General features: G+C 41.5%; 1 protein-coding gene across 3 annotated transcripts in view; it reads left to right on the top strand.

Moving 5' to 3' along the window:
• Positions 1 to 21,734, top strand: part of ITPR1 (inositol 1,4,5-trisphosphate receptor type 1) — a 246,665-nt gene that overhangs the window by 959 nt on the left and 223,972 nt on the right. For all 3 annotated transcript variants that reach the window (XM_054034479.1, XM_054034481.1, XM_054034482.1), the window contains exon 2: positions 4,929 to 5,395. The gene's annotated coding sequence lies outside the window, so the exon portion shown is untranslated. The remainder of the gene's footprint in view (positions 1 to 4,928; positions 5,396 to 21,734) is intronic.

The raw sequence follows: 21,734 nt of genomic DNA on the forward strand, positions 1-21,734 counted from the left end.
GTCTCCTCAGAGAAACCATAGGAAAAGCCAGAGATTGGATGATTACCGGTACACATTTGACTATCTTTGTACCAAAAGGCGGGGGAGGAGGTCCAAATTGTTCTGGTGCTGGAATAATCATGCTGAAGAAGTGAGGATTCAGGGTAGTCATGAGATTTGGCCCATTTGTCAACTCTTTTAAAACAGTTGCTAGTAACTGCTGTCAAAACATATGACAGGATATCTCCCTGGAGAAGTCAGTTTGCCTCTGTGTCTCCATTTCTCATTGGTAAAGATAATGATACTTCTTCTTTGTAAAGTCCTTTCAGACTGATGGATGAAAAGCACTATAGAAGTGCTAAGTACTATCATTATATGTCTTACATTGGGGAATTGCATTCTCTGCCAATGTGAATGCTCAGGGCATGCGTGTGGGGCCAGGCATATCAATTACATTCACTATCTTTTCTTTTCTTAACAAATCACCTGTAAGAAATCACAAGCATAAGGATGAGTATCTGTCTACCATGATATTCTGCGACTTATCCAAGATGCAGATAAAATTCCACATGGGAGAGGTATGGTCTGATTCTCCTCCTACCCAAAATAAATGGCAAAACTCACATTGATTTCAGTGGGAGAAAGTAGGGCCACTCTGACCAGAAAAAAAAGCAGCATTTTTAACCACAATGTCATTTTTAACAAGTACTGTTCAACACAGTGGGCTGGGCTTTACTACAAGCCCTGTGATGTGGAAACATGTTAATGTGTCATCTCAGGAGCAGTGCAGGGATAGAATCATGTATCCGAGAAGCAGTTTCCTCTCTCATCACTCTAGGGAGAGTAGGTAATTTGTTGCTTCTATAAAAATGAAAATTAATACCCCTGTGCTGGCTGGTGCTTTGAGATCAGACCCAAGGCTTAACCCACTCTCTGCCCTCCTGCTAGGGAGCTGCGGGGAGCAGCAGGTGCCCAGTATCGGTTTACTCCTATGTACAGGAACCCAGGGTCCTGTCACATACAGGGGCAAAAGAGGTGGGGTCTTACCATCCCTTATACCCATATATGGGCAAGTCAGACTCTAACCCAGTAAAACCATAATCAGCTGTCCCAGTGCATCCAGTACTTCCATTAACACCAATGAGAGGTGTTCTGGGGTCTGTTAGGAATGCAGGATCATGTCCTAATAATAAAAGAAATCTTTACTATTGTTAGATATTTACTATAGTTAAAAATATTTAATGTCATCTTGATCTGTACAGATTAGGATTGTGAAACAACAAGAAGCAGCCCCCTGAAGTCAAGGAGAAGGGATTTTTTTGTTGTCTTTAGAACTTGGATAGGAACACTACTAGATTTCATTCCCTAGCCTGAAAGTGTCCTCTGTGTTAAAATGACAGTGCTGGGAGTTTTCCTAAACATTGTTTCCATTTATCAGTCATTTGTCCCTTTTGCCCTGTGATGTACTTAGAAAAGCTACAGAGTGAAGGAAAAACAAATAAACACAAATTTAATTATAAAACCAAATTGCTTTGGGGGTCAGAAAATATAAATGTTCCTTTTATTTTTTAGTAATTATCTTTGCCCCATGCAATAATTATTCCCTATTTAAAATACAAAGGAATTACCAGCAACTTGGTTTCTTCCTCCCAATATCCAGTGACGTGGTGACAATAGCTCATTTTCAAAGTCAGACACCTATAGAAATCAAAACAATCTGCTGAGCAATTTTCCTTTATTAAAACTGTGTGTTTTAAAATGTATCATTGTGGCGTTCATGAAAACCATCTCTTAGCTAATGCTTCTCTGGTGTATCCTGCTTGTTTGGTCTTATTGCGTCTTTTCCTTTGGGGTAGTATTTCTACACTTTCATCAAATAAATTTGGGTTCTAATTCCCCCTCCCTGCCAGAGGGCTGGACTCAACAACAACAAAATGCAATTAGCTTCTGAGCAAACTCAACTTTGGGTTTAAGTTCTGAGGCTGCTTTTATTTACTTATTAGTAATGAATCTGTGGCTGAGTCAGCTGTAAATTCAGACAGCCAATTTTTTCCTCACTTAAGGTCTAATTGTGCTTACTCTTTTCTCATGCTAAGTAATACCTTACTCCAGGAATAGTCCCACTGACTTCATTGGGACCATTCCTGCAGTAAGGTACTACTCAGCATGAGGAGGTAGGGAAGAATCAGGCTTTTGGTGAAGTCTGTGGGGAAGAGAATTAGGCTGTACTACTTTTTCAGCATTCCTTGTCATTCCCCTTCCCCTCCCAGCCTTCAGCAGATTTAAAGGTAACTGGGAGGGGGAAATCGGTAAATGTCTGTTTGTTTATTTGATTACATATAAAGCAAGACCAGAAGGCTGTGTTTTGTTTTTTATTTCAGAAATATCAAGCATGTTATCTTGTTTTCCCTATTTTACTGGAAGTCTCCCGTGGAGGACCTAGAGAAATGGATTAGGAGCTTCCTCCGCCCTTAAACGAAGAAGCTGAGATATTGTCTCTTTTTTGCCTAGAATTTCTCACCATTGCTATGATTGCTTCATCTCCCCTTTTGGTAGTAGCGATGGGAGCTCTGGCATGGAGAAGGCCTTGATGGCTAGGGGTATTTTGATTGATCTGACCTGCTTTGACTAAGATTAGACAGCCCTGTGCTTAAATCATGGGCAACCTCTTGGAGCTCTGCCTACACTCTCTCTTCTTCCATTGCTGCTACCGGTGCAGCTGAACTAATGGTAGCAAAGATGAGAAATTACAAATGAAAGTCCTAGTTCAAACCCAACCATAGAGACTCAAATGACTCCAGACTGTTTGAGATGGGCCTTTGGAGTCAGAGTTAAGGGAGTAATGGAGAGACGGCATGGAAATGGTTCTGTTATTCTATGGCTAATAGAAGACTTAAACCTTCCGCTTAATCAATCTAGCATCTTTTACATCTGATGAATTCACATATTTGCTTTAAATAACAAGACACTTAAGGCCTGGAATAAAGCCCCCAAAGGATACAAAATAGTAGAGTGGCTCAACAACAAAAGAAAAGCCTCACCACGCCTTTTATTTTTAGTCTTAAGATACACACATTATTGAGTTAATAACTGAGTGTATTACTGTTCCCCTCTGAAAAGACTAAAGTGGTATTTCCTCTATAGTAATTTTTACAATGTTTCATCTGCAACTTCCTGAGCAGTTCTTCTTTGTCACTCCATTCTGCACACCTGTGTCTGAGCTAACCTGGGAATTAACCTCTTGCTTGCTGGTGATTAGAAATAGAACTCTCCACCCCATCTCGGACACTGACCCTGAATGTACATTATTGCAGATGACAGGGCAGTTGCAATAGAGTCAGTTTATCATAATTCTGAAGGTGAGCTTTCCTACATAGTTTTCAGGAAGCAACAAATTAGAAGTGAAATTCAGTAGTTAGAGAGTCTGGAGGGCTGCCAATTTGAATAGATTCCATTGCCAGATATGAAAGTGCGGTTATGGTCATTTATAGCAACATCATGTTCACTAGATCTACTGTATTTAGTCATGTCTACTGCCTTTACTGACCAGAATGCAGTTTTACTGCATCACAGAGCTAACTCAGCTGTTGGGGAGCAAGTGACATTCTATTCTGGTGTGCACTAACAGAAAATTGTTAACTAAATTTCAGTTCCAGGTCTATATTGCACCCACCTATGCAATCACATGGATGAGCTACATAGGTGCCATTGAGGGTAACATTTGGCCTGCAGAATCTTTATTTACTGATGAGGCTATACAAACCAGAAAGAACAGAGCTGACTTTTCAGATCCTAGGGTAAGTTTGTAGGGCTCTTAGTTAGGGGAAAATCCATCTTTATAGCTGTGCAAAGTTAATAAGGTTTGATGAAGAAAAATAAACAAGAAACTGATTTTTTTTTTTAGAGCAGTGCTCCTCATTAAGGAAGCACTCATTGATATATTTTTGGTTTGAAGGGATGAGAATTCACTAGGAGAATGCATAGTTATCCTTTCGATATTGGGTAATGAGTTCTACCCTCACAAAAAAAAAAAAAAAAAAACACACCAAAATTCAGAGACCTTTTATCTATTTCTTGACTTGTGCATAAGCGTCAGAGCGCTGTACCTTGAATTCTAGATGTTCAGCTCAGTAGCAATCATTATGACCGGTACAGACTTGTGTTTTTTATGAAGAATCCATATACTGATAAAATAGCAAACACTGGATTGTCATATTGTCATATGAGACCACTGTCTCATCAACATTGGTGTCCTTTCTCCAGTAGTGGGCAAATACTGGATGTTTTAGAGGAAGGTGAAACCAAACAACAGGCAAATGGGCAACAGCTATGAAATGCTCCTTGCCTTTTGTCTAATGCTGTACCTGGGGTGGGGAGGGCAAAGAAGGGGAAGTGCTTTCTTGAGTTTAATGCCTGTGAAAGTGTTGCAGCAGCCAACATACTGTGTAATATAACTTTGAGATACCCCTGTCACTAACAGTTAAGCGTAACAGTTTAAGCACAGCCTGTTAAATCCTTTACTCTTTCCAGGCTCTGTTAAATCCTTGCATTTGTTTCATATTCATTTTTCTCACATTTGATTTTCTTGTGGTTTATTTGGTTGATCTAACATTATTAGACTATGGTTGTTTTTGTGCCGTCATTCCATTCTTATTACATACTTTCCCTCTTCGAACCTCTAGCTAAAGCTCTGCAGAGCCTTCGGCTTAACTATATTTTCTGTGCCTTAATCCTTTTTCCCACAACAGTGCATTTTAATATCACAGATTTTTGAAATTCTTGGCTACCGTGATGGGAGTTCAAATGGGATGTGACAGCCAATAGAAACCTCCATGCTAGAAAGCTCCAAACCACGTTCTAGTAGAAGCATCCCTCTGAAACAGAGACCGGAACGTGTATTTTCAGGGTGACTTACTTAAATTCGATTCGTCTTTTTCTTTCCTTGGCAGGGAGAGAGTCTTTGGACCGCACGCTGGAGGGGGCAGCTCAGCCAATGGCAGCTCGGGAAAGCGCTCTTGACTCCACCGTGCATTTACAAGAGATTCCTTTGATCTGACACAGAGTAACGTTTTCCCCTGGCAAAGTCTCTACAAGCAGCGCCGCGCGGGAGCTTGCTGGGAGTTGTAGTGCGGCTTTTCCGCCTCTGTCCCTGGCACTGGGTGGCGTCCTGAGCCCGCCTGGGACTACATTACCCAGGTAGCCGCTCGGGCGTATTTAAGCAGCCGCGGAGCGACTCTAAAGTGCAGTCACCATGTGGATGTGCTGCTGAGCAAGCCGTGGGCTGAGATTAACCCTCGTCAGCCTCCATCCCTAACGGAACGCAGCGGGGCTGCCTCGGGAACATGGGATTACAAAGCCCCTGCTAACCCTCTCCTTGCTGCAGCATCCGGGCAGGCGGAGCCCCTTGTGCAACCAGGTAAGCCCGGGGCAGGTCGCAGGGGAGTGACCTAGACCAGGGGCAGCTGAACTTTCTCGTGGGAGACCCATGAAGCGGCTCTGACCAGGGCTGCAGCTTTGTAGTCCCGTCCCCCCCTCCCGCTTACTTTCATGGCAGGCTTCAATGCTGAGCTGTGTTACATGTCCTCTGATCAGACTGGGGCTGGGATGGAAGTAGTAACCGATCAGATAGGAACCCCCCCCCCCCTCCCCCGCCAAGTTCAGGACTGTGCAGCAGCAGGAAATAGTTTTGGGGGTGGGGAAAGCAATCCATCAGTCTACCTTGGAGACGATGGGTTTAAATGAACAAGAGGCCAACTTCATGTCTTCTGTTGCATGAAAAGGGGCGGGGGTTGGGGAAGTGTGTGTGTGTGTATATATATATAGAGAGAGAGAGAGAGATACATGGAGAACTATTAAAAGGAAGCTTTAGAAGGGTGGTGGTAATAGGGAATAGTTGTAAACCAGTGTAGTCAGGTGTCTGGACTATAGAGTGGTGTTTTGTAAACTGCTGCTTAATGGAATGGCTAGTAGATCTGAATACGTTCACATTACCTTTTTTGGGTGGCTACAGGTCTTTATGCAAGTTGGCATCGGATAGCAAACTTCTTAACTAGTCTTGCAGAAAAGATGTGTTTTAAGAGGTTAAGTGATTAGTCTGATTGCTTTTGGTATTTTGAAAATCAGATTGAGCAGCTGCAGGCTGAAAATTGCCTTCTGTTCACATGTAGCAGCATGGGGAAATGTGTTTATCTTCCTGAAACTAACTTCTTTAATTTTTAGCAAGTTAACCCATCTGTCACAGAGGTTAAGAGTTCTGGTCATGATATCTGCTCCTTGCTTCCCAGCTTGGGAGTGCTGCAGGGCCGATCATTCAACCTGACCTGACAGGTGGGCATGGGGACTTGGCAACATGGGCAGGTAACACTGGTCCCCAAAAAAGTACACCCAATCCCATCACTGAGGATAAGGGAGTGCATTGCTCCCAAGAGGTAACCCTTTCCCTTGGTTTAGAGGTACATGGGTAATGGAAACTTGCTGTATCCAGTCCTTTTAGGTTGGAGAAAAGATTGCAGGAGTTGAGGGCCAGGGTGCCTGAGAATCCTTAAAGCATCACCCCATAAAAACCAAACCAAAAAAAGCACTTAAATACATACAGTATAATAGCAACTTACCTGGAATGCAGGGCAGCTGTATTGAATGTAATGTGGAAAGGAAGCATCTGTTATTTACTATTTACCATTTATATAAAACACACTGGTTTAGATCTCAGGTGTGTTGTGTTATTACTAGTTGCATTTCGTAGATATAGAAACTGAGGCACAGAACTGAAGTGACTTGCACAGGGCTGAAGAGGGAGTCAGTGGCAGAGACGGGCTTGGAACTCCAGAGTTCCTGCTTCCCAGCCCCCTGATTAGCCCATACAATTGCAGTGTCTGAATACCAGAAAACCATTTTATGTGATTAAACAATTGCTACTTTAAAGTTGTATTGAAATATTTGTTCTGAATAACACACTTTAGTTTAATATGTGCAAGCTATGTCTGGTTGTTGGGGTTTATTCCTTCTAAAACCTGCAAGTTATTAGACAACAGTAACTTGTTGTTCTAGATGTCACTCAAATATGAGTGACTCTTGGGCCTCTACAATGATGGTTTAAGGAGTGTGTGCATGTTAGTTAAACTTTTCCTAGCCATTTAAAAAAAAACAAAACTTGAGACATAATTATAGGGATGTTTGTATTATGTAAATACATGTGAATGCTGTTGCAGACTTGGCTATAGATTTTATTCTTAAATGGTCAAAATCTGGGCAATTGTGGGTGGATATTTCTGAGGGTTTGGTAACTAGTCTAACAGTCTAAATATTTAGCTGTTTCCTGGACTACAATAACTGGACTATATTAAAAAAAAAAAGTGAAATGCTTCACTGCTCTGTGCTGTTTGCATCCTGTTGATAAAAGCCTAATTATTGCTAGTTGCTTTGTACATTTTTTAAATATGGTTGTTTGTTGTTTTTAAGTCTGTCTTGTAGTTCATTTATTTGAATGTGTAAATATGTTATAGCTGGCATAATGCAATAGCTTGTGGTTTAACAGGAGGAAGTAAGGGGCCTTTCCTATAAAATACTATGTATGTAACAGTCCTCTTAGTGCAACAATTATGGTTCAGTGGCAGACTCTTCCCTCTGATACATGCACAAACCCGTATGTGCTCTTATTGATCTCTGTGGGATTTGTCTTCATATATTTGGGGATAGAATTTGGCTCCAGGTGGGAATAATGTTGAAAACAAAACTGTTCCAGTTGTTGCATCTGATGTGTCTTTTGTCACACCGTCCAACAGCCTGGATTTGTGCAGTCAACATCGAGTGGAATGTACTACAATATGTGTAATAAGAAATCCGAAAAGGAGGAACTTCTAATACAAGCCCAACCACAACAAACCTTTTGCTCCCTAAATTCAGGCATTGCTTGGCTTCAGTAGTGTGGCATAGCAAGATGTTAAATGTTGGTATTCTATCATGATCTCTTAAAGCTCTGCTCAGAGCATATTGAACAAACTTCTATACCCCTCCCTCCCCCCCACCCCCGATTATTTTTGCTTAGGCGGCCTCATGAATGTGCACGTCACAAACAACTAAATGGCATAACTCTTTCCCCAAAGAGCCTACAGTCTAAATGCCCAATCTTGCATATACTTATGTGAATAAAGGCTACAAGATTGGGCTCTTAAGGTTTAACCTCTTAAAATTACGGAAATGACTCTCTTGGATAAGTTATCGAGGCCTTGTCCATTGTATAAGGCCCCACTTTGCTCTAAACTAATTTTGAGACACCGAAAATCTTCCAGGTTCTAAGTAAAATGTCACCATTATTACAAGTATAAATTCTTTTGCTTCTGTTAATCTGACAGATAATGTGTTGCGCTGTTGTGCTCATAGTGCAGAGCTGGTGACCTAACACTAACCTGACTGCTACTGACAATTGGTGCTACTGCTCCCATTGAAAGGCTTGGCATGACAAGGCACTCTGCAAATTGCACTTGTTGTCAAAGAAAATATCAACATTAAAGTTCAGTTCAATAGAAAACTGGGCTTGGAAGGGGGTTTGTGTATGTGGAAATCCATGCATGTGAAATAGAAAAGGGGGGAGATTATGATTGAGAAAACTACTCCAGTGTTGTTCAGAACAAGATATTAAAGGATGACTATCAACTTGGTTATATTAAAAATCTGACCTATTTCTAATAGGTTCTCTCTTGGGTGAATAATCCAGTTTGAAAAATATTGTTTTTCTTTAAATCCATCCTTTTTTCATTGAGATTAAAAACTGTTTGTTTTTTGCTGGCTGTGCAACGGTAGTCAATAACTATTGAAACACGGTGCTATCTTGACCCCTTTGCTGCTGATGAAGTAAATAGTAAGATTGACTTCTGTTTGCCTTGGAAAAGTGAGAGGAGACGAAGTGTGGGAAATGGTATCTTTTTTTAAAAAATACCAGCTATGGAGGGTGAAAGAGAGCTCTACAATAATGAACCCCTTGTCAGTGGGTATCATAAGTAACTAAGGCTGGAGACCTGCTTCTGGTTGGCAAGGTCATGCTGTCCTTGGGCAAACTCAATTCAATGGCAAGAGTGCATTGAGACTAGTAAGTGGAGTGTCGTGACTTGCAGTTATGGCCTGTGGCATAAACATGGTGGAATCTGCCAGTCTTAGCTATAGCACTTGGGATCAAGATCCTTTCAGATCCCATGAGCAAAGTAGGGTATTGCAAAGAACATATAGAGTCGAAAAGAGCATAGGAAGTGATGTTGGCAGTGAATTCATCACTTCACCTTATGATTCCTCAGAAATACCACAGTATTCTAGGGCAGTGGTTCTCAACCAGGGGCCCGGGAGCAGACTTCAGGGGGTCTGCCAAGGAGGGCTAGCATTAGACTCACTGGGGCCCAGAATGGAAAGCTGAAACCCCACTGTATGGGTCTGAAGCCCGGTGTCCTGAACCCTGTCAAAGCCTGAGCAGTATAGCTTTGTGGCGGCCCCCTGTGGTATCGGCCCCAGACAATTGCCCTGTTTGCTACCTCTAATGCTGGCCCTGGCTTTTATATGCAAAAAAAAAAAAAACAGTTGTGGCACACCTGGGCCATGGAGGTTTTTATAGCATGTTGAGGGGGGCCTCAGAAAGAAAAAGATTGAGAACCTATGTTCTAGGGTGATCACCACAGACTCTGAAATAGCTCTATTGTATGATTCCCATCAGAATGGGAATGTGGGAGGAATACCTGTGGAAGTGCCTGCCATGTATAGTCACTTCTTGTAAGTGGAGGTGTGCTAGCCCAATTCCAATCTGGGTGATCTACCTGCTTATTATTATTTATTATTATTTCCTATTTGTATTACAATAGAATCTAGAGGCCCCAACTGAGATTTGGGCACAATTGTTCTAGGCACCGTACAAACACATCATATGAAACAATCCCTGTCTTGAAGATCTGACAACCAGAGTTGGAAGGGAAATGGAGGCACAGATAAGTAAAGTGAGTTGCCAAATGTCATAAAATCCAGAAGTCAGGGCAATTGACTGGGATTCGATCTGCTAGATCATGTTGCCTCTCATATATCTAAAGTGTCTCCCACAGTGGCTTGTTGAACACAACATTCTTCCTTTCCTGCTTAAAATTAGCATGCGGTGTTGTGTACTGATATACTGGCTTCAGTCTCACCCCAGAGGAGGTTGCACCTCAGAGAGTGACATGAGCTTCATAGGTATAATTGAGGTACTGATTTGCAAAGCACCCTGGGATCCTGTGGCATGAAAGGTGTCCTATAAATGTAAATATTGGTTTGGCTACATTTTAAGGGCAGGAGGTATCTTGAGATCCCATGGGAAGCACAGCGATGCTAATGCTTCTACTGTATCAGCTACTCCAGCTGCTGTTCGTTATTAAAGGCTATGTGGGTGAGAGGGAGGAAAGGCAGTTTCACCAGATGAACTTATGGAAAGCAGAGGGGCCTACAACTACGTAACCTTCCAACAGCACCATCATTTTCGAAAGTTCAATGTCCCCATCATTTTTATATGGGCACAGTGTTAATTCTCAACACTTTTGCAAGGAAGATCTTATGAAACCTGATTAGAGTTCCTATTTATTGTACATGGGTATTAAAGACCATTCTTTAGAGAAGGTTGGCTGGTGTTTGTTGCTGAAATGAGCTGTCAAACTCATTAGCTTTGATTATTCTTTTTGGCTGAAGCTTTTTCTGTAGTCTTGTGTTGGGTCACTTATAATGTGTGGCTGAGGAGATGGAAGCTGATGACCAATGCCTAGAGAAGACTTGGGTGGTAGCGTACATTGTAGTGTATGCTAGCTGGGTACTAATTGAATTGGTAGCTGGAGGATTGGGAAGATCAGTGGACCTTACCTCTAGGTTGCTAGGTCAAATCCTGTCTAGGAGAGCAGTAACCCCCAGTGGATCTTCGGTGACATTAGTCTAGTTCCCAGTGGACAGGTGGGGACACTACAAACCACCAGCACAACTGGCACTTAGTTTGCAGTCTCAGCAGAGGATGAGGATTGACTGGGCATAGAGATAGAACTCCCTTCTCAACTTTACCGGTGGCTGCCTCTGTTTCAGGGATGACGCATCTTGTCAGAGCATCATGGGGGAGGTGTGCTGCACCTGTTCTGTAGCTTCAGCTGCCTCGGCTGCCCAGCTAGTGTCTTTCAAGAGACAAATTCATATGGGAAAAATGAAGCTAATATAAGCAAATACAGGAGCTGCAATTAGAGCTGAGATGAAGCTGCAAAATTCATCTCTGAATTCTGAACACTTCGGTATTTCAGAATTTTCAGATCTGTGGTTTTTGGTTTGAGCCCGTCGAAAGTTACAATCAAACTAATTTCCCTTCAATGGACAAATGCTTTGCAAATAAGATGTCACTGCAAGTCTACGCAATGTTTCTCTTGTGCAAGACGCAAATGCATCAGAAACTGCTTTGAAAGAATGCTGTTCTAGTTATCTTGTTTGCAGCTCACAGCAGTTGTGGTTATAGACCAGGATGCAGCTACATTAATATGTAGAATGTTGTAGAAAATTAAATTTTTATACCTCATGGACCATCTTATGGAACAGAACATCAAAGAATAGTAAACTGCTCTGAGAAGAGAGAGAGGGCCAAAATGAAGACACTGTCTGAGTTAAGGAATTACATGATTCTACTGCTTTTGAAATGAAATAAGTACTAGAGTGAGAACTTAAACGGTTCCTTTTCTCTTCTTCATCCAGCCTTGTGCAAGATGTCTGGAGCCAGAACAAAGTAATTTTTGTGTGTGAGCATCTAGAGGAATACAGATGACCACAGCATACCAAGAAATAGCCACTGCCTTTTTTTTTTTTTTTCTCATATCTGAGATTTCTTTTACTGCAGTTTAATAGAAGTACTAGTAAAATGCTGGTGCTGTAGATTTTAGATCCTGCACTATTGCATCTACAACTTGATAAAACTCTAATTTCAGCAGAGATGTGATGATGAACCTGCCATTGGGTTTGTATAAGTATGACCGTCACAGTTCTATTGAAGTCAAAGGTGCATAGCTCTGGTTGCAGGCGTGGGGCTAGTGATAATAATAGGCTAGTGATTCTTGGCTTAAAGAGATGCCTGAATTTATCTTATTTAAATAACTTGATGGTGCTTGGTCACTGTTCAGATGGCAAAGGTTAAGCAGATTCTGCTGCTAATGCTCTTTACGAGCTAAGTTGGTGCAGTATCTGGAAGAACCTTTGCTTAGAAGAAGAGCTCGGGCTTCCATTCTATAAAACAACAACTTGGAGTACAGTGGGAATCCAGCATGTACAAGTCAAAACAGGAACCGGAGCCTTCATCTGTAAGTGAGTCCAACTGGTATTGCTATTTTTATTCGCAATTCTTTAAGTAGGTTCACTGGCTACCAGTGGTGCTCTGCAGAGCATGTGGTAGTCATGTGGCGCTAGCGGCTCCTCCTCTACAGCTCTTCCTAATAGGTATCCAGGCTCTTCATTGCAGAACCTGGATGCCTGTAGAAGCATCTATAAAAGAGAAGCAGTAAGTTTCACCTCCCCTAGTGGCTGCTGCAGCTAAAGAAGACAGAGAATACTACAAAGCCTTCAGCAGGAAGAGAGCTGCTAGTGGAAGGAAAGAGTCCGGTGCATTGCCAGTGGGGACTCAAAGCTGCAAGGAGCTGGACCAGATCCCAGATCTAGACCCAAGAGCTGCCAGAAGGACCGGAGCTTCCACAATGAGGTGCATTTGAAGGAAAAGGAAGCAGTGGGGAGCAGGGCATGGAAGAATAGGAGATGAGAATGATGGAAGTATTGGGCAAGTAGGGCGAGATGGGTTGAAGCAAGGGGCATAAGGGATTGTCGGATTTGTTATGGGGAAAGGAACATGTTCTGGATGTTAGAGGTTGTGTACATTCAGCCGGTATCATATTTGCCACAGAACTTAGGTCATGTGAGGTAACAATGAGCTCAGGATTTTGGGGATGGGGGGAAAGTCAAGAGGAGAGACTACTGGTAAAGGTTTAGATGTGTAGAGAGGGTGAGATTAGAAACTACCCTACTTTTTGCTCCCCTCCCCAGCTTTCTTCTTTGGCCAAGCTCCAGTAGACCAGGTACAGCGTGCTTTTTTTGTTACCTGCCACATTGGCCTCCTCTAGTTCCCTTGTCATAGTCCAACTCTCCCCTTTTAATATATTAAAATACTCTGGATAACATTGTGTGCTTTGAGGCATCTAAGCTGCTTTCTCCCTTCTGTGTTAGAGCCAGTAGGTATCGACTTTATTAAGCACTTCTTACTCTTAATAGAATTAACAAGACACTGTCAGGACATACTTGGTCTGAAACTTTAAAAACGATTTTTAGCCTGATGGGGATTCTTTTCTTTGAGCTTTCCACAGATGTCTGTCAATAAAGTCTGCTAGTTGCATTTCTTACAGTAGCCATCCAAATTGATATTCAAACTAACCTATCAAAGCATAGTTCTACTTAGCGCATTGTTACCACAGCTTGACTTTCAGCCTTGTTTTTCCGTAAGAGGAACAGATAATCCACATTGCTGTTTGACATGTTGTACATCCCTTCTGACTAGGCTGGGCTTGGCAAACCAAGAAAGGGGTGCAGATAAAGAAAAGGAAAGGGTGTAGCTGAGGTTTTCTTGTCAGTGTTAATGACTTATTTGGGTTTACGTCGGTAAGATGATTAAATGTCTCATCTCTTTTTGTAAAGAACTTGAGCATCTGTATGATATCGTCGGTAAAGTATAATATTCAATTATATTTAAGTGACAAACTACATGAATTCAGCATACTGGAACTTCCTCACTTTTATGCATGAAAAATACCTGCCAATGCCATACCCCTGTATCAACTTGGATTCTTGCTTTTAATTTCTTTGCTTCAAGAAAAGGGTGAGACCGAGCTGCTGACTGACAGGCTTCAGTCTGAAGGTATATCTACACTGTGAAGTTGTGGACAAAACTTTTGTCTTTCACGGGTATTTAAAAAAGCCCCTCCGATAAAAGACAAAAGTTTTGTTGATGCAAGTGGCAGTGTGAACAGGGCTTTGTCTGCCGACAAAGCTAACGCCACTCGCAGGTCTGAAAGTATTTTGTCGGCAAAAGTACTGACAGAGCGTTTATACCCGCTGACTCTTAGCGACAAGGCTGTGTCGACACAGCCTTGTCGCTAAAAGCTGAGTGGTGTAGACAAGCCCTCAAGGACACTTTTTTATCTTAATGAAAGAAGTCAAGCAGTGTGATCTAGAGCTCAGGGTACTGGGCTGGGAATCAGGAGACCTGGCTTTTTAATCTTGGCTCTGACACCGACCTGCTCTGTGACCTTGAGCAAGTCATATCCCTTCTCTGTGCCTTTGTTTCCCTTCACATCCTCTGTCTTGCTGGGTTAGATTGCAAGTTTTTCAGGATAGTCCCCTACTTCAGTACAAATAATAAGGGGAGAAAAAAGTGATTACTGAAGGTGCACTGTGTTGTCTCTTTCTCACAAGCTGCCTTGCCAAATGGCAATTGTTCTGCAGTCAGCAGACTCCTGGACAGAGATGATTGCAGTAGGCGGAAGATGAAATCATACACTAGATAGTTAGTTATCCGGTGTTGATACCCTTTAATGTGTAATCACTCAAATATCTACATGTCTGATTCTGCAGTACAAAGCCTTATCGGAAAAGCTGACAGTACTCCTTAGCCCCTTCTAATGCCCTTTGAAAGTGTGTAAGAGACAGTGGCAGGACCTAACCCCGCAGGTATGTTGGATCCCTATGCTGCCAGCTCTGCGTATATTACCAAGAGAGCTTGTATTTGAGCTAGTGCAAAAATTTACTCTAATGAGGACTTTGAGTGCCAGTCAAGTCAAGAGGCTATGGATGGCTGCTCAATGCATGGAAATAATTGACAGTCAAGAGGTATCAGCTTACATTATGCTACTGTGAGCTCTGCACATTTAATCTTTCCATGTAGAATGCATACATGTGTGTGAAGCATCTTTGAACTTTAAGAACAAAATGTTTTCACATGTGCCAGACCTGGAGCTTATACATGAAACGCTTTTTTTTGAATTCTGCAACCCCCAAAAGAGTCGTTAATTTAAAAAAAAGCCTGGTGAATAAGCACTCCCTCCTCTTCCTTACCCCTCCTTTCCTTAGCTGTTTTCAATGCAGAATGGAATTCTTACTAATCTCTTCCTCACAGCCCCTGGCCAGGGAGGGAGCAAAGGAACCAACCTTTTCAGAACAAAGATGAGAAACGTCAGGTCTCAGTGTCCATTTCAGAAAAACTAGATGTGCCGTAGGGACTGATTCACAATGTTGGGGACTCATCCAAAGGTGATATCACAGAGGTCAATAGACTCCTTTTGACTTTGGGCTTTGAATCAGGCCCTGGGTGCTGCTTTGGTCCGAGTTATAGCCTCATCATTGCAAAGTTATAGGATTCTGGGCACAGACAATGATCCATCCTTTAGATGTTGGGTGACTTTAATGCTATAGCTATTTTTCACTTTGCCTTTCTTTTCCCCAATGGAAACTCAAACTTTCTTTCATCAGAAACTAAGGTAAAACATGAACTTCCACTCCAGATTACTTGGCCTGTCTAATGGAATAAAGTCTACGCAGTTAAGTATAGTTTAGGACTCTAATCTTATCTAGTTAAACTGTGTAAGTAGTGAAAAAGACAGCAAAAATGCTCAGTGAAGTGCTTCCCCTATTTCAGCAATGATGCAACTAAAATTGCCAATTTCTATTTACTTTCGATGTGCTCTCTATTGCTCAATTATCATAATAGCGAAATGAAAGGATCACTGGCATGCAAGGCACAGCAAGTAGCTTTTTAGCTCAAAACAAAACAAACATTGCTGGAACTGTCTCCTTTCAAAGATTAGGACTCCTGTGTTTTTTCTCTTCCTCCTCCTTCCCCCCCCCCCCCCACCCAACCCAATTTCTGGAAATAAAACCACCACCAAAGAGGCTTATTTGATTTTATTTATTTTTATGAAAAGGATTTTTAGATGTAGGTTCAAGTATTTAAAATACTACACAAGGTAAACATGAGAGATTAGGTATCTGTAAAATATTGTGAAATGCCCGACATCTCATTGATACTTGTCATTTTTGCCCCACACACTGTATTGTTTGTTCTAGTTCAATTGTTGTTAGGAATTGCACTTGCATAGGAAGATGGGTGAAAGCGTCTTAACATGCATAGTTTGAATTACAAATTATCAGATTTATACTACATTTGCTACAGTCTTTTGAGGTCAAGGGGCTATGATTTGCTTTGAATCCTATGTTTAGGTCCAGTCCTCCTTCATATGAGACCTCTCATTGAAGCCAGTGGGATCATGGCGGAGCTTCATCCTTTAGTTGCACAAGGTTATAAAGGTGGTATTGGCAATGCAAGAGTTAAATGTTTAACCCTGTTTGCAGAACCTTGTGTTCAGGATGATCATTTCTATGTCTGAATTTTACAGTTTTTCTAAGCTTTGTATAGAAAGGCCAGGCTATAGTGTCAGTATGCACAAGGTAATCGGCAATATTTGCATAAGCAGTTGAAAGTGCTCCATGTATCTCTTTGATGATAAAAGTTTGGACAAATAATTGCAAGGAAGTTTTCCGCCACTGTTAAGAGCCTGTTTTTTGACAAATGAAGGTTTCAGTCCCGTAACTATCCCAGCGCTCAGTAAGAATGTAGCACACTCTGCTCCCTGGTCCTACACCTTGCATTACAGGCTGATGTTCAGCTATGTATCCTATAGGGGACAGGTAGAAGGGCAAACTGAAACTTCCAGAACAGGGAGTTCCTGTACAGATTAATTCACTGTCTGGATTCAGCTAACTGGTATTTTCAAGTCCATTATCTTAGAACAATAATGCCATAGAACTGCAAAATGACCTGCAAACCAGTGCTTTGGAATTCTCATGAGGCTGAAACAGGTTTCTGCTTTTAATTATTTCAAGGCAACTTCTCAGAGAGAGTGAAACTTAATTCTTGCCTAATGAACAATACACATTTCAAATAAAACCTATTTAAAGTTTTTAGGTCCAAATCTTTAATTGAATTGATAACTTTAATAACATTTAAGGTCATGACTACACTTGTGCCGCTGTAAATGCAGCTACGTGAACACTCTATGCCGACGGGAGAGAGCTCTCCTGTCAGCATAATAAAAACAGCTCAATGAGCAGCGGGAGCTATGTTGGCCAGAGGGTGTTTTTGTTGTTGGTTTTTGTTTTGTTTTTTCCCCACGCTCCTGAGGGGAAAAAGTTAGGCCATGTCTACACTCAAACTTACATTAGCAAAAGTCAAATGTTGCTAAGGAATTCTTTTGGAAAAAAAAGTTTAACCTTTTCATATTTTTAAGGATGTGTGTGTCGAAAAAAATATTCTACCTAACAGTCCATGCTTCATGCCTAACTTTTAAAAAATTAGAACGTTCATCTTTAAAACTTCCTTTCTCCCAGCCCAAATATAATATTTATCTCTAAATTGGATGCTTATGATTAGGAGGAAAAGAGTGTGTTTATTTTTTAAGTTCCATATTGATGCTGCAGTTGTTGCTTCCATCTTGAGTTAAGCCTGTCAATGCAGGTTCAGAGGAAATGGGATTTTTGTTTGTACCTTATTATCATGTTTGCTCCTTCTGGGCTTTTGGTGCTGTCAACATAGCTCAGGGCTCTGAATGTTATAACTGCCGGTATCTCCTTATGATTGGGTTTCATTATTGAAATCCAGTAGCTGCACCCAGAAAGAATCTTTGTTTTAATCTTCAACTTAAACATGGGGAGGAATACATTGTTTCATGACCTGGCGCCTCCCATGTTCTTTTTCTGAGGTCTTCAGGTAACTTTTTTTTTTTTAATTTCTCTTATCCAGAATTTTGTGTGGTGGTGGTGGTGCGGGAGGATCAGTGTTAAAAGACTCTGATTCTACTTGTTCTCAGGAGAAGTTTTTTGTTTTTGTTTTGTTTTTTACTAGTTTTTGTGTACAGCATTAGCTAATTACTCAGTTGGCACTTGCATATCTAAAATAAACAAATTGCCAAGCAGTTGTTCTGTTTACAGTAGCCTAATTGCTTTTTGAATTGAAAAGCATTTATACTTTTAACCATAAACACTAGTTACTGTTCATGTGTGCAGGAGTTCCTCCCCCCCCTTATAGAACTGTACAAATATCGGATTTTATGATGTCTAGTATGCATCTGGAACTATTCCGTTTATATGTGATGAGGAAGGGTTTTCTTGTGGACTTGGAGATGGGACACCTGTGGACTTGGAGATGGGACACCTGAGACATTGGACATGTTGGCCACAAGAGGGAAACCTTCCTGTTTGTCAGTGTGGCCTAAGTGTGACATGAATCTGGGCCAAGACTTCCAAAAGCAATTATTGACTAAGTGCCACAACTTCTGGGTGCCTGATTTGAGACAGTTTAAAGAGGCTTTACTCAGAGGGTGGATGCTCATCGCTTTCTGAAAATCAAGGCCCCTTTAAGTTGGACACCCAAAGTTCCTATCTGTGCTTTGGAAATCTTGGCTTTATGTTTTGACCCAAAATACCCCAACATAAGTAAAATACAGCTGAATACCAAAGACATGATTGAAAACAGACCAAAAGCTTCAGGGCTTTTTTTTTTTTTTTTTTTTAATTGACAAGCCCTATGTCCAGTGAATCCAAATGTAAGTTTGTGCTCCTTGATGCAAGGGGGAGGGGGAAAGCTCATTTCCTGGTAGCTAATCATTTTCAGCCTTGTTGAAATACAAATGCCTAATCAGTCAGGAGATGCTTGTTTTTTGTAGGTGTTCATAAGCCTCTGTCAGATCGGGAAACTAACTAGCTGGAAGCAAACTAAACTCACTCAGTAATTTTTCTCATTACCTGTAAATCTTAGATATGGGAAGGCTTGTTGGATAATTTAGTCCATCATTCCACCTGCCAGTTCAGCATGTTCCTGAGTACTGTCCAATCTAAAAAATTGTGAGCACATGTTTAAGTTCAGTGTCATACATGTTGTTTGGTAGTCCTTAGTTATACAAGAGTGTAACATAAGTAGACAGTGTTCAATTTCATCAGCTTCTACCTTCTCCCCCTTAGTGATACGGAGGGTCTGATCCTGCACTGTTAAATTTGGGCTGGTGTGAAGACTTTGTTATTTAGTTTGCAAAGTTCATGAAAGCTTCAGTGAAGTGACGGATGATAAAGGTCTATTCATAATAGAGACTCCCTGAATCCTCTCCAGGGTTATAAATTACTTTTGTTAAGGGTAAATCTGGTTAAATTTGAGTTTCCTTAAACAGGTAAATTCTTTGATATGGAAGACTGAATAATACCAGAGGTATGTTTGAAAGTTACTGTCCTGCTTTTAAGCCTGGCTTTGGACAGAGCATCTGGGATTTCAATTTTTCATATTCTGGATGCCCGAGAAAGACATTCTTGACGTCTCTATTGGAAGTCAGTAGTTTTGACCTCTACATTCTCCAGCGTACAGCTGTGATGAACATTGATGCCTTTTCTAAAGTAAAATGATCTTAAAGGCCTCTTCCCTAGGGAGATAACTAGTGCACTGCTGTGGGAAGAGTAGTTCACGTCCTGTGTTATCCAGTTTCTCCTACCCAAGTCCTTCTTCTCTGGACATGTGTGTTTTTTTTTTTTTGTTTTGTTTTGTTTTTTTTATAACTGAAAATTTTAGTGTGTGTGTGTATGTGTACTCAAAAGCTACAATACAGTAAGGCTACGTTTTTTTTTCAACCCTGATTTCATAAAGTCAGGCTACTAAATCGATATTTAAGGACTGAAATACGTGGCTGGATTTCCCCCCTCCCCCCCAGTAGTGCTGAGTATCTGCAGCTCCCACTGACTTCAGTGTTTTGCTCAGTAAATGTAAAGTGGTCCTCATTGTACGTGCCCGGGTGTATGTGTGTGTGTGCCTACATAGGGACTGTGGAGCCTGACTTCAGGAACCCAGATCTGTAAATCTTGTCATAATGCTGAAGTGTGCAGTTGAAATCCAACCGAGGAAAAGGGAAAGATAATATTTCTACTGAAGCTCACTCAACCACTCTGTTACCTCAAGGGGAAGAAGGTAACGCTTCAAAGAAAATACTAGAGAGATGGTAGAGGGAAGATATAACAGGGAAAGCCGTTTTTCTCAGAAGCACAGACTCGGCTCCCTTCCGTGTCTGTCACCGGTGGATTTAGCTACCCATGAAATAGAATAAAATAAAGAGAAGACAAGATAATATGGTGCAAATAAAGGTAAGTGTATTAGGGATAAAAGGTACAGAAAACTGGGAAGAAGGGGGGGGGAGGATACAAGAATAACACAGTAAAACGGCAAAACCACGAATCAGTAAAACAGTGAATCAGTGACTGACTCTAAGAGCTTGGAGCTCAGGCCCATAAACCCTCCCGTGGGATTCTACAAAACAATAAACAATACCCCAACACGGAAACCTTTCTCCTATTGCTCTGGTGCAGCAGATGTCACGTACAGGCGTGATGCCCAGGACCTACAACTCTTGGACTGATTTAGAGTCCTTGAGGAGGAACACTGTGGAGTCCAGATGACTGATGGTTCTCGTTGCTGGCGAGGAGACCCTCTGGGATGATGGACACCAGGAAATGCAGGATATAGGAATGACGATGACAGGACTCCTCTTCCTCAAAACACTGCGGGATAGATGTTGTTGTTCTTCGATCTCAGCTCTGGAGCTCTGCGAAGACCCGACCCTGTACGAGCTGTCGCTGGAATGGACAGCCCCGCGCAGGCGCTGAACAAGTCCTTATATAGCCTTTTTGGCGGGAAGAGTTCTGAGGTGATGGAACGCTTCTGAGGTGATGGAACACTGAGGGTTAGACTTGGCGGGAAAAACCAGTTCTGACTGGTTTGAGCTAGAGTCTTTGTGGTAAACAAGTCCCCTTTCAAAGATGGAGTTCAAAGTCAGAGTTCATATACTCCATTTTGAATTTAGTTTAAAATCAATGATTCACTTCAGTATTTTAAAAACATCTTATTTATAGCTAATTGAAACAGTACATTCCATCTAACAACTCTGCATATCATGTATGTTTTCGGGCATATGTTTTAAAACCTCAAAATATTAAGCTCCACATCTGCGAAGAGAAACAAGAATGGACTATGCATCAGGTATACACTGTGGCTGTATGAGTTAATGTTGATGAAGGAGCCTTTAGCCAGCACACTGCTGCCATAAGCAGGCATAGCTTTATTGACTTCCGAGGAGTTGAATAATTTACATCAGTTATGAACTTGGCCCCTTGATTTTAGCTGTGCTTGACTTGGATTTTTAATTCTGCAAATCACAATGTATCTTCAAGGCACAAGAATCTTGGTTTGGAGCATGGTAAAGGGATAGTTGGTTACAGTGTTTTAGGAGACAAAACGCAGTCTAGATTCATATTATGCCTAGCAGTTGCTAATCCCGCCCCCCCACCCCCTCCACAAATGTTCCTAACTCTGTGCTTGCTGAGCCCAGACTTTACTTAATACGCTTGAACCCTACCTCTGGCAGTAAACAAGTTAATGTTCAATGAAATGGGAATGCTTATCCCACTCACAATGTCAAGGCTGTGCTCTGTAATAAGTATAATTTCCTGCTATTTAATTCTCCCTCCTGATGGAGGATCACTTTACTGTGACGCTTACATGTCAGTTCTCAAGAACAATACTGCCGGTTAGCGAGGGTTGGGAGTATTTTTATTTGTCCTTTTAAAACTAAGGCCTCAACCCTGAGCACCTTACTTTGGCACAGCTC

This window comes from Malaclemys terrapin, chromosome 7 (genome assembly GCF_027887155.1).
Source record: "Malaclemys terrapin pileata isolate rMalTer1 chromosome 7, rMalTer1.hap1, whole genome shotgun sequence".
NCBI lineage: Eukaryota > Metazoa > Chordata > Testudines > Emydidae > Malaclemys > Malaclemys terrapin.